The sequence below is a fragment of the Jaculus jaculus genome, chromosome Y, assembly GCF_020740685.1.
Source record: "Jaculus jaculus isolate mJacJac1 chromosome Y, mJacJac1.mat.Y.cur, whole genome shotgun sequence".
Lineage (NCBI taxonomy): Eukaryota > Metazoa > Chordata > Mammalia > Rodentia > Dipodidae > Jaculus > Jaculus jaculus.
In genome coordinates, this window is record NC_059126.1 from 4,480,519 (window position 1) to 4,493,739 (window position 13,221).

Sequence of the window (13,221 nt, forward strand, 5' to 3'; positions counted from 1 at the left end):
CCGAGCAGGGGCCTGTCTGTCTGTCTCTCTCTCTCTCTCTCTCTCTCTCTCTCTCTGGGTGTGTGGGTGTGTGTGTGTGTGTGTGTGTGTGTGTGTGTGGACACGCTCAGGCAGTTCCTTTGCACTGGCTGCAGGACCTCGCGCGCCCATTTCTTTTTCTCTGTCCTCTCTCTCTCTCTCTCTTCCTCCCTCACTCCTTCTCTCCTTCCCTCTCTCCCTCCCTTTCTCTCTTTCAGTCTCTTTCTGTCTCTCGATCTTGTATAATTAAGTAAAAATAAAATAAACTTTAAAAATTCAGGCTGCAGACGATTCTTTCTTTCATGGTGGCTGCAAGGATGATATATATTCCTGCTTATGCGATGAAAGGGACTATAACTTTAGGGCAAACAAATGGTTCACAGTGACTGCTCCAAAGAGGGAATCAAAGACTCTGAGCCTTCTGAAAACCCTAAGCCTGACAAAAGTATACGTTTGTTTCTGAAACTACTTCCGGAAACAGGTATAACCTTGGAGTAATGGCAAAACTGGGTGGGCGGCTCACATCTCTACACTTACACAGTTGGGAACTGGATGATGCAGGATGAGGACTATCAGTCAAACCTGGTTCCATATTAACAAAAACAAAACAAAACATAATTATAAGTGTATACGTACATACATACGTACATACATGTACACATACACACATACGTATACATATACATACATACATACATATATATATATATATATATATCGCGTGCTAATGCTTAAATGCTACTCAGATTGGGTATGCCAAGGAAATGCTAGATAATATAAATTCCCTGAAGGAATAAAGCTATGGGGCCTCAAATGACCTACAATGGCATCAAGGAGAGAACACACTTATGCCCCTTCAAGTTTAAACACAAAAAACAAATGTATGTGTGTGGGCGCATTGCCTTTTGTAAAGATAGGGTGATAAATTGAAACTTCAAAGCAGAACAAGAAGTTTGGAAGATGACTGTACCATATGAAATATTGGAATTCCTGACATTTAAGTAGGTAAGAGTCTACTAAACATGACTTGGGAGGCATCATTGTCAAAGCAAAAATAATACAGCCTTACTGCAGAGAATCTTTGGAATAGAACAGATGGTTCTTCTTAGTGTAATTTGTAAGTTACTACCTCACACCCTAATTGGTAATCTTTTGAGAAGACCCCATACTTTGCAGCTTTCACAGTAAGACCATACAAACAGCCAGGGGCATTGACACAGCCCGGGAGTCCCTACATTTGGGAAGTTGAGGCAGGATGATTTTCAAGGCTTTGAGATCAGACAAGGCTACCTAGATTCAGGCCAGCTTGAGCTATAGAGTGAGACACATCTCAAGAAAGCCACCCAAAATCACAACTGGGCTATTTGGAGAGATGAGTAAGTAGATAAAGTAGTGCTAGATTGCAAAGGCTGAAGGGCTGCCTTTAATTCCCCAGTACTCTAAGGTAACAAGCCAAAAATGCAAAGGAGAGCATGTGTCTGGAGTTAGGCTGCACAGGCAAGAGGACCTCTTGCACTAACTAACTCATGCTCTTACTTTTTATCAGGTAAATAAATAAAAACTTTTGAGAAAACACAGCAAGGTCCTTCTCCATGCAAAGTAAACAAGTCAACCAAACACACCAACTCAAAAATCAATGAAGACATGAGTGTGGCTGGGAGATGAGGTGAAGCTATTCTAGTAGAAGATGAATGGGTCTTAGTCAGGTCTGCCTATTAGAATCATCTGGGACATGCTTAAGACATACAAGGCCATGAGCCCTTCCAAAACCAGTTAGTCAGAAAGAACCAACATTTTTTTTTTTTTAATCTACTTAGATGAATCTAAAGCATAGCACTCCAAGAACCACTGACCTTGGCATAGTTTTTATTGATCACGGCTGTTCTTTGACCTAGATGGCCTGGATGAATCCTGCAGGAGATGGAATCTGCTCAATGCTTTTCCAGACTTAAAAAAGTTGCTGAGACCCAAATATACACTGCTTGCTTAGCACTTTAAAAGCATTTTTTAAAACAAGTAATGTTTTTTTTCTAAACCTTTCACATTATGAGAAATTTTTAAAATGAGTTTATAATATCCTAACTTATGAATTTATTGAAATATCATTCATTCAGAATTATTTGGGTCCACATATTTGGATCAAAATATGATGACCCTTTTCAGGCTTTAATTTGCAGTAATCTGTTGCTATTTTGCTACTGTTGGCATGACATATGAGGAACCGTTATTCAAATACCTGCAGATTGAACTTTCTGGGAAACAAGGAGCCAGTAAAGGCAATAAGAAGAAGGGAGTGGGGAGATATATCTAAGACAGAACCCCAGCTCAAGGTGAACTCCAGTTGGTAAACCATAGGCAGGGTTTTGCACTAATAAAGTTATTCAACTTAGCACCAGTGGGCAAGTCCACTGACTTAGAAATAAAACTCCAAGCTGCCTTGACTGCTTAGCAGTCAAGATGCATTCCTTCAAAACCGAAGAATTCATTTTTGACTCTCCAGACCCCATAATAACCAGACACACATTGGTGGAGCATAGGCAACTTTACACTTTCTCTCTAGGTGGCAAAAGCACCTGAAGTTTGATTGAAGTAGGTGAGACTCTGGTGCATCAATGCTCTGTCTCTCTCTCTCATTCTTTCACTCTCTCTCTCTCACTCACTTATATATGTTTTGTAATCATCAAGCTGTCTTTCAGTGGCAATTGGGAAAGAGACTGCACCACACACCTGCTCTTTCTGTTCTTTTATTTGTGGTGCAGGAGCAGGATTCAAGGTAGTGTCTCTGTCTAGCTCAGGCTGACATGGAATTCTGTAGTCTCAAAGTGGCCATGAACTCGTGGTGATTCTACTCCATCTGCCTTCCATGTGCTGGGATTAAGGACATAGGCCAACATGCCAAGCTCTCTTTTTTCTATTCTTTAAATGCTTTGTTCAATCCCTGTCAACATAGAGAAATTTGGCATTATCTGAGAGCCATGATGAGCTTTATTTTATTTATTTTTTATTTATTATTTTTTTTATTTATTTTTGACAAACAGTTCAATAATATTTCTATAGGTGAAAACAATTATAGCCAGTAAATTTTCACAAGGGTCTATCTAGGATCTCAAAGACATTGCTCTATGGTACTTGCTATTTTTTTTTTTTCTATGAACATGCTACAGTTTATCACTAAATTATATGTACACATACATTTACAATCTCTCTCTCTCTCTCTCTCTCTCACATATGATCCATCTAGGAGCTCATAGACATTGCTCTATGGTACTTGCTATTTTTTTTCTATGAACATGCTACAATTTGTCCCTAAATACACACATATGGCAATTTTATCATTCATATATAAATATATATATTAGTAACATGAATTGATAATAATAGGACAATATTTGGACCTCCTCTGTTTTGCCAAGATTACTATATTATTTCATAAGCATGAATGATAACTCATTGTTAAAAGTTGCTTGCCTACAAGGCTTATCCACACCATGGCTGTCTTGACTTTAGCTAATGAATAACCCCACTACATATGAACCTTATTCCTCAAAAAGGAGGGTATGTGGGCTGGAGAGATGGCTTAGCAGTTAAGCGCTTGCCTGTGAAGCCTAAGGACCCCGGTTCGAGGCTCGGTTCCCCAGTTCCCACGTTAGCCAAATGCACAAGGGGGCGCATGCGTCTGGAGTTCGTTTGCAGAGGCTGGAAGCACTGGCGCGCCCATTCTCTCTCTCTCCCTCTACCTGTCTTTCTCTCTATGTCTGTCGCTCTCAAATAAATAAATAAATTTTTTTTTTTTTAAAAAAAGGAGGGTATGTGCAGAGGGTGATGCACAAGAAGGACGCTAAAGATGAGACTGACATGACTATATACACTGTGTATATAACAAATAATAAACCTGGCCAGTTATAAGAATTTGGCAAGACCCACACTATTAAAAAATGTTGTATTTTGTGTACTGAGTTCTGTTGCATGCCAAGCTCTGGTCTTTCAGAGTTTCATAACAGTAAATTGTGGTAGAAAGAAGAACTTTCAAATTGAGTGGTCTCTGCACATGGTGTCTGGCTCTTAGTCCCTTTGCTGTCTTCTAAACTCACTGTTCACAGTCTTGGGATTATGGCTCACAATGGTCATTCCATTCCCTTCTAGCTTACCTGTCAGTCAGTGTTCCCTTGTCCAACCTTCCCTTTTTCATAACAACCCTTTTCCACCTGTTATCTCCCACCCAGATGCTGGCAGATTAACTAGTCATGTGCATTGATTTTTCCTTCATTTCAGCATTCCAGTGTGGCTCAAAAAAGGGGGGAGGGGTCCCTCAAGTTCTTACCTGCATGTAGCATGCAAAAATCATTCTTTTTAGACACTTGTTTCCAGGATTCCAGTATGGACACACACATACACACACACACACACAAATCAAATAAAAAACTAAAAGAAAAATAAATAGGGTCCCTCAAAATATTACCTGCATGTAGCATGCAAAGATCAGTTTTGTTTTTTGTTTTGCTTTTTTGTTATTTTGTTTTTTGTTTTGTTTTTCTTGGATTTATTTTGCAATAATGGCCTCATAAATGGCCAAAGCAAATCTACAAGTGGTGATAAAATTTGCATGAACACGGTGGTGTGCATTATGAATATCATAGGCATCCTTTGTCTACCAAAATGCCTCCTCACTTTCAACCTATAACTTGGGTTATCCTCTACTCCAGAGGACAGCTGAGAATATACCTAAATGTAGTTAACTATTTCTTCTGAGAAATCTATCTAGTTATCTACTATTGCCACCATATGTTCTCTTTTATGCTTCCAAATCCGTTCTTTTGCTGCCTTCATAATAAGTCCGTTCTTTGTTACAGTGAGTCATTTAAATTACTGTGTGCTAGTGGAGGTAGATTCTAAAGCATAATTTTGATGGACTGCCCAGAGTTTATTATCACTGATACATTATGGACATGTGCAGTACAATGACTTAAGATTCACTCCTCTTTAAGCAAAAATGATTTGTTTTCAGCTCATTCCATTTATATATTCTTACGATTTTCTAGTGCTGGACAATAATAACCTCATGCAATATTCACTTAATTTGTACATGTTCATAAGGAATAAAACATCTCAACTGTATTGCATTTTTCCAAGTTTAGCATGGGATGTCTCTTAGTAGTTATTCAGTTTTAAATTCATTTCTTTGTTTTTTGAACCACTTTTCAACATAGGCATTTTGTAGTGATTTTGCATCATTGTGAACAACATTCCTGAAAAAAAAAAAATCAACTAATGGGGAGAAAGAGTTATATTGCCTCATGGTTTCAGATAATCAAATAACATCATGTCAGGAAAGGTTGGCAGAACGGTTGAGTTATGGTTATTGGGAACTGGGAGGTTGTCTGTGCAAATTGTAAGGGAAGCAGAGAGCAGGCAAAAGTAGGGCCAGATGAAGACTTTCAGGGGCTCATCCTTGTTTACTTACTTCTCACAGCCTGGCATCATTGGTTAAAGTCTCCATCATCTCAAGGACAGGGCCAACCGTCATGGAGCAAGCATTACAACATGAGTCCTGGGGGAAAATTTCATGTTAATATCATAACAGGGAATGCTTAATTCCTTACTTAATTGATTGGCATACATTTTATAGCTTTGGAAAGTGCACTGTAGAATTCCTTAAGTTCAAAGCCCTCTACAATGCTACTATGACCCATGTGGTATCAGGGGTTATGCACATAGAATGAACTGGTGCTCCTCCGCAAAGGTGATGTGAGCCCTGATTGTAGAGCAAGCATACAATAGCAATAGAAGGACATGTACCCAACTCTGGGAGTCATGAGAAAATGACTTGGTCTTTACAGTCATGGGTATAGAAAAGCCTACAAGAGGGTGTTTGCTGACATTCCATTCCCAATAGGCAGCCTTATTATAAACTTGGTTCCTGGAGCCACTGAAGCAAAATTGTAGCCTCTGTGTCAAATACACAGATATGGGCATCTTATCAACTGGGAATTTTACAAAATACTTAAATGGTAAAAATAAAGATTGTGTCCGCAAGAGATATATGAGATTCTGGGACCCTTCATAGCACAGAAAACTCACCATGGACTCTTGAGATTGGACATTAAGATCTTCCTTGATTTTATTAGAGGATGTGAAATGTGTAGTCAGAAATAAACTTGTGACTGTACAAAATGCAGTTTTATTTAGCCCTAAAAATATAACTTCCTATGATATACTTATAGATGAATTTGAGTGGCATGAGTTCCTGACAGTATTTACAACCATTTTTGAAGTGCTTTTAGTTATTCCATGGAGGTCATATTATGGCAATGTCAACTTCTGTCAGGCATACCATGTTAGATCAAAAGATTTTAGTAAGCATTGTTAATGTGGAATATTCATATCTAATGCCATTCATATATACACTGTGGAAAAATCCAAGTGATTTTATTTAAAAAGTATCATCTCATATATAGTTCATGGTGTGAACACATACTGAATCTCAACATTGAGAAATTACATTTAATTAACACATAAACAAGACTCTGGGTTCCAGATTTCCAACAACAATGGCAGATTTCTTCCTCTTTGCAATAATACTTACATAGAATTTAAGTTATAAATTAAGCTTTAAATAGTTTAAAAGGTCTCATGACAAGCTCTGGGTAGTTACTTACATTATAATTGCATACATATTTTTATTGCAAATGTCTTATTTACAATTTTGTTACTATTATAATCTCCATGATTTTATGCCTCCCTGAACCTAAGGACATATTTGAAGTGAACAAAAATAGCATCAGTTTGCTGAAGGCAGTTGTAAACATTCCACTCGAAAATATTGCAAAACTGCTTAGCTTAGAAAAAAAGTTGTTTTTTTTTTTTTTTCTGTTATGGAAAACACATGAGTAACATGCTATAAAGTGTAAATGCAGTTTAATCTCATCTCTGTATTTTGACAGGTACGTGCCACTTCCATGCACATTTGTACATAAAGTGTTTTGGAAGAGACTCAACACAGGCATGGAAAGAGACTGGTCCCAAGTCTGTACAAATGGTGCCTTGTGGTGAACAGTTATGGCGAACAGGTTATGGACCAGAAACAAGTGGGTGAAAGGGGACAAGGACAATTTGCCAGAATCCACAGCTCTCTGAGTCCAAATTGAATGAAAAATAACCCCTCCCCCCAAAGAGACCCCAAATCTAACCCACAAGCAGCACCCTTCCCCCACCAGAACTGTAGTACAAGGGAAGAGCAGGGCAGCTTTGCCAAGGCCATGGCGCCCTGCATCCTGGTCAAGGGAGCTAGTGGATGGGCAGGGGCTCCCCAACAGTGTGGGTAGTGGGTATGGAATACCAAAATAAAATGTCAAATAAGTTGTATAGGGTTCAACCATGGGGCAGTGAGTCAGAACCAGGCTGGGGGAGAGGTTTCTGCGGGGTCAGATCACTGCTGTCACCACCGCTTCCCTGGGAGCCAGTTATTTTGCCATTGCCTTCATTGCTACAGCTGCCTTCGCTGTCTTGGACTACAGCACCGTGTTCAGGATGGCTTCTCCAAACTCATACTTCTGCTCAATCTCCTTGCCAAAGTCTCCCACAGCCAGAGGAAGGTCAACCAGGAATTCCCCACTGTCCTGAAGCAGTGACAGCTACCTGTTCTGGATGCCAATCAGCTGGAAGTCATTCCTCTTGACATTGGGGACATCCATGTTATGAGTTGATGGGCAGATATCCTCGTATTTCTTCACAATAAAGATGTCAATATGAACTAGGTGAACCTTGGCATGGCCATGTTTGACAGTCTCCAAAGTAGACATTACTACTGCTTTACATGGCTGGACTTTAAACACCATGAAGCCATTCTTCCATAATGCTGAGCACCGCATTGGGAAGGAGGTTGAGGCCCCTGCAAGAAACTCTTGTGCAGTAAGCCTCTAGTGTTTTAAGATCCATAAGAATCTTAGGTAATAAATTTGAAACTTAGCAGTGCAATATGACTAAAAGTTGGAAATCTATTGAGCATGGCATTGTTATAAAACATACAACATGGTATCATTTAAATAAATTGACAGCTAAGCATTTCCTGAATAAAAAGATGTTTTAAAAATGGGCAAATGTGCATGAATTATTTTTGATGATACTAGCTGTAAACAGGTGAGCAGAAATCTGTATCCTTAGAAATTACTTTTGCTTAGAACCCTTTTTTAAAGCTTTTCTGATGTTGTTGTTGTTCATTTATTTATTTATTTGAGAGCGACAGACACAGAGAGAAACAGGCAGATAGAGAGAGACAGAGAGAGAATGGGTACACCATGGCCCCCAACCACTGCAAATGAACTCCAGTCACCTGTGCCCCCTTATGCATCTGGCTAACGTGGGTCCTGGGGAATAGAGCCTCAAAGCAGGGCCTTTAGGCTTCACAGGCAAATACTTAATTGCTAAGTTATCTCTCTAGGCCTGTAACTCTTTTATAATTTTCTAATGTATTTTTTTGTGTTGGCTCTTAACTTGTTTTGCCATAAATAGTCATAATTACCTTTGTCCTTCTGTTTTACTTCTAGTTCTGTTGTAATCCAAATTTTACAAGAGACATTCCCCATCTCTTATTAAGAACAAAAAAAGAGTTGGAGTTAAAAATGCTTCTCAAGTGACTGCTTCATTGCTCCCAGAATTCAACTCTAACCTCAGAACAGACAGTAACATGGATAATCATAAGTGTGTTGTAGTTGTTGAAGCTAGTGAACAAGGTTTGTTTTCCACCTAAGCAAATGTAATTGTGCCTCAGATAAACAAGGTGTTCAGTGCCCAAGGGATTACTTGTACAAATCATCCAATCTGAAGAGATTTTTGTGCTCCCTCTTCAGGTTTAGTTAGGCCATTGGAACAAATGCCCTTATATCAGTAGTCTGATTTAACTCATTTCACCAATTTTTTATATGTGCTCCCACTGCAAACTCTGAAGCATGTGAAAACATTGCTATTTCACTTCCACTTCTATGCCTCTGTTTCAAATTGGATCTCCCTTCTATAATGCTCATTATTGACTGCCAAAGGACAGTCCACTTGATTACTGGTCTTCCTAATTTTCTAGTCAACCAGTCTTATTATTACAACCTGCAACTAGCAGACAACCCATGGTTCCAACCCCCAACATCCAATGTGACATCCACTGCCTCACATTCAACACCAGCTTAACAACTGTCTTTAATATTGCAGTGTCATTCTAAGGACAAATGATCAGTCACTACGAAAGGTTTTACACAAAAATCATAGGTTAAAATTCATGTTTAGGGCTGGAGAGATGGCTTAGCGGTTAAGCGCTTGCCTGTGAAGCCTAAGGACCCCGGTTCGAGGCTCGGTTCCCCAGGTCCCACGTTAGCCAGATGCACAAGGGGGCGCACGCGTCTGGAGTTCGTTTGCAGAGGCTGGAAGCCCTGGCGCGCCCATTCTCTCTCTCTCCCTCTATCTGTCTTTCTCTCTGTGTCTGTCGCTCTCAAATAAATAAATAAAAAAATTAAAAAAAAAATTCATGTTTACAAGAAGTTGAGAACTAATTCTCTTATTTGAACTATAAAATTACATGGGTTCTTATTCCTAGTTCTGAAGATCAATACAAACATGAAGTAAGAGGGCGGGATGAGGGAAAGAAGGAGTCTAGAGGAACAGGAAAGGAGCTGCAGCATAAAGTATGTACTTAAGACAGGTAAATGAAGGTATGATGTACGTGAAAGAAATTGTGATGATGAACCCATGAGTATGTAGAATGGACATATATCACAATGCAATGGAATTATATTATATTTCAGTGACAGGCTCTTATAGTATTTGTCATATAGTATATAATATTTGACAGAAAAGCTGGCAGGCCTCTTTTATGTAACTTTAAATGGTTTTAAGAGGAGTATGTAATAACAATGGGGAACAGAAAGCACCAAGTTCAGAAAGTAAAAATGGAGTGAAATCACTGAAAATTAGTGAAAGCATTTGTGTGTGAATTAGAAATGTTGTGAAGGTAAAATATGAAATGAAATCCATGACTGGCTGACTTGCATTAATTCTAAATATAGTTAAAAGACTTAGCTAATTCTATGATTAGAATGAGATCTCTAAAACTAAGTTTGCATCAGTTAAAAGACTTTAATGTCCACTAATCATGATCATATCCATGGTGCCATCCATTCTGTCTCTATTATGCCCTGCTACAGATTCATGACATTAAGGATCTTGTTCCTATACACAACTTTATACTTTCTCATGTACTATGACTGACAAAGTCCATTAATACCTTAACATTCTTTTTAAAAATCTTTTTTGTTTATTATTTATTTGAGAGTGACAGACAGAGAAAGAAAGAGAGTGAGAGAGAGAGAGAGAGGGAGGGAGGGAAGGAGAATGGGCGCGCTGGGGCTTCCAGCCACGGCAAATGAACTCCAGATGCTTGTGCCCCCTTGTGCATCTGGCTAACGTGGATCCTGGGGAATTGAGGCTTGAACCGGGGTCCTTAGGCTTCACTGGCAAGCGCTTAACAGCTAAGCCACCTCTCCAGCCCACTTTAACATTTTTTTACTTTCCAGTTTGTCTTCTTTCCTACTATTGCTCCTCTGGAGCTTATTCAGGAAAATTTGTCTAAAAATCTCATTGAAATGTGGGAATTGTTATGCATGGCAGAGTATACTCTTCACATAACCCGAGACAGGTCTTTTCTAAGCAACCTCAGGAACTGTCCAGTAAAGTAACTCATATGCCCTGACACAATGCAGACTTACCCTGGGACAACACAGCTTTTGCATGTAATACTACTCATGTGCTCTGAAATGGCACCGGTCTGTCCTGACCACCTCATTCTGTGACTAACTGTGGTCTGGAGTGTGACAACTCACACATACCCTGACCAAGCAAAAATTCTACAACATCTATAACTGTGACTGTGAAATGTCTCCTGGAGCAGCTCATGACATGACCTAAAGTACCAAACACAATATCTCATAAATTTTCTTCATTTCCTGGCAATTGTGGCAATGAGCTGTGACACACAGACTTCTCCAGAAATATGCATTGCATGGACTCTTGCCTCTTGCCTGGCATCTTTCTCTTACCTGGCCTTGCCATGCCTCTAGCCTTTCCATGGCTAGCCTATTGTCTTACCTTGATGTGCCTCTTGCCTTGTCTTGCCTTCCCTATTCCTTTGCAGTGCCTTCCACTTCCCTTGCTTCATGCCTCGCCTCTTGCCTCTTCATTATCATCTTCTCTTCCTTGGCTTTTGCCTCTTGTCTCTTACCTGGTGTTGCCTATTACCTGTCCTCACCTCTTGCCTTGACTTCCCCTGTCTTGTCTAGCTTGACCTCTCCCCTTCCCTCACCTCTTGCTTTTCATGGCCTCTTTCCTTGACTTGCTTCTTTCCTTACCTCACTTCTCTTCTTGACTTCCCTTGCTTCTTGCTGCTTTCTTGGTGTCTGGCCTCTGGTCTTGCCTCTTGTGTCTTGCTTGCTCTCTTTATTTCCTGATCTCTTTCCCTGAATGACACCTTGTCTTGACTTGCCTCTTACTGGCCTTGCCATACCTTGCCTTTCCTTACCTCTTTTCTTGCCTTGCCTCTTTTTTTGCTTGCCTGATCTCTCTTGGCGCCTCTTGCCAATTCTCTGGCACTTTTCCCTACCTTGCATGTTGCCTTGGATTACATTCTGCCTTGACTTTCCTTGCCTGGTCTCTTAAGTTACCAGGCCTCTTACCCCTTTAGAAGCCTTTTTCTTGCATGGCCTCTTCCCTTGCATGTTCTCGTTCTTTGCCTCAACTTGAAGTAACTTTTTCCTTGCCTTTCTTTGCCTCCATCTTTCTTCTCTGCCTTTTGTCTCTTGGCTGGCTTGTTTCTCTTTCCTTCCTTGGGGTCTCACCTTGCCTTACCTCTTGTCACTTTCCTCTTGTCTTGCCTTACCTCTTGGTTCTGTCAGGAGCCATAGAGCAAAATCCTCTCCATTTTGCTTGGGCCTGTTCTTAAATGGACTCACTTGTTAGAAAGCTGGTCCATCCAGCTTGCAATTAGGAATGTTGGTCAGCAGACTGCTTGCAGAATCTTATCTTTTGCCAAAGGCCAGTTTATGGTCAGGCTGTTAAGCCATTGAGGCATAGTTAGATAAATGCTCAGTTACATCTCCTCTAGGCTCCCTAAGATTAGATAAAACCTGGTTACATCTCCTCTAGGTTCCCTAAAAATCCCTCAGCCCTAAATCATGTCAGCCAGCTTAACTCCCCACTTTCTTCCCCTATATAACCACTGTGTAAAAAATAAGAATCTGAAGACCTTGATCAGAACATAGACTTGGTCTCCTTCTTTGTGTCTCTTGTCTTTCATCCAGGTTAATTTCCCCTTGGGTCCTTGTTTGACTCCCCACTGGCCAGGGAAGGTTGCCTCATCTCTTGATGCTTTTCTCTTACTTTTCTTTGGCTTTTTCCTTTCCTGGCCTCTTGTTGGTGTGCTGGTTTGATTCAGGGATACTCCATAATCTTAGGTGTTCTGAATGTTAGGTTCCCAGCTGATGGAGAATTGTGAATTAACAACTTCTTCAGATAGTGGATTCTTGAGGGTGGGCTTATGGGTTTTATATTCAGTTTCTACATGTGATTGTGGAACACTCCTTTTCTTTTTGTCCACCTTATGTCAGCTAGAGGGTGTTCTCCCACTTCTTCTCATGCCATTGTTTATCCCTGCCATCACTGAGATTCCCCTCAGTTCTCTAAGCCAAGATAAACTTATTTTTATCCCACAAGCTGCTCTTTGTTGGGTACCTTTTCTGCCAGCAATAAGAACCTGATTTCAAGAGTAAAGTTATACTGAGCACTGAGATTGATGCTAGACAACTGACTGTGTGGCTCTGGCCTTATGGAGCTGATTTTCAAGAGGAATGTGGGAGGATTTTAAACCATGTCCAAAGGGATGCATTACAGTGCCATATGGACAGCTTGATGGACTATTCTGTTCAGAGTTGAAAGACAGAAATGCAGTAAGAACTATGGACTGTGAGGTTTGGATTATGAGGATGAGAAAAAGCTTTCCTTGGGCAGGGCTACCAGTTTGAGAAACTTTTGTTATGGTAATGTCCTGAGAAGTTGCAGAGGTTTGTCTGGCATAGAAATAAATTGGGTTGAGCAGAAGGCTATGGTATATAGAGAAAAAACTATATATTTGTGTGTGAAATACTGCCCATTGAGCTGCAAATGAGAAAT

General features: G+C 40.0%; 1 pseudogene; it reads right to left on the reverse strand.

Moving 5' to 3' along the window:
• Nucleotides 1-7,478: 7,478 nt before the first annotated feature.
• LOC123457052 lies at nucleotides 7,479-11,771 on the reverse strand (annotated as a pseudogene).
• Nucleotides 11,772-13,221: the final 1,450 nt, after the last annotated feature.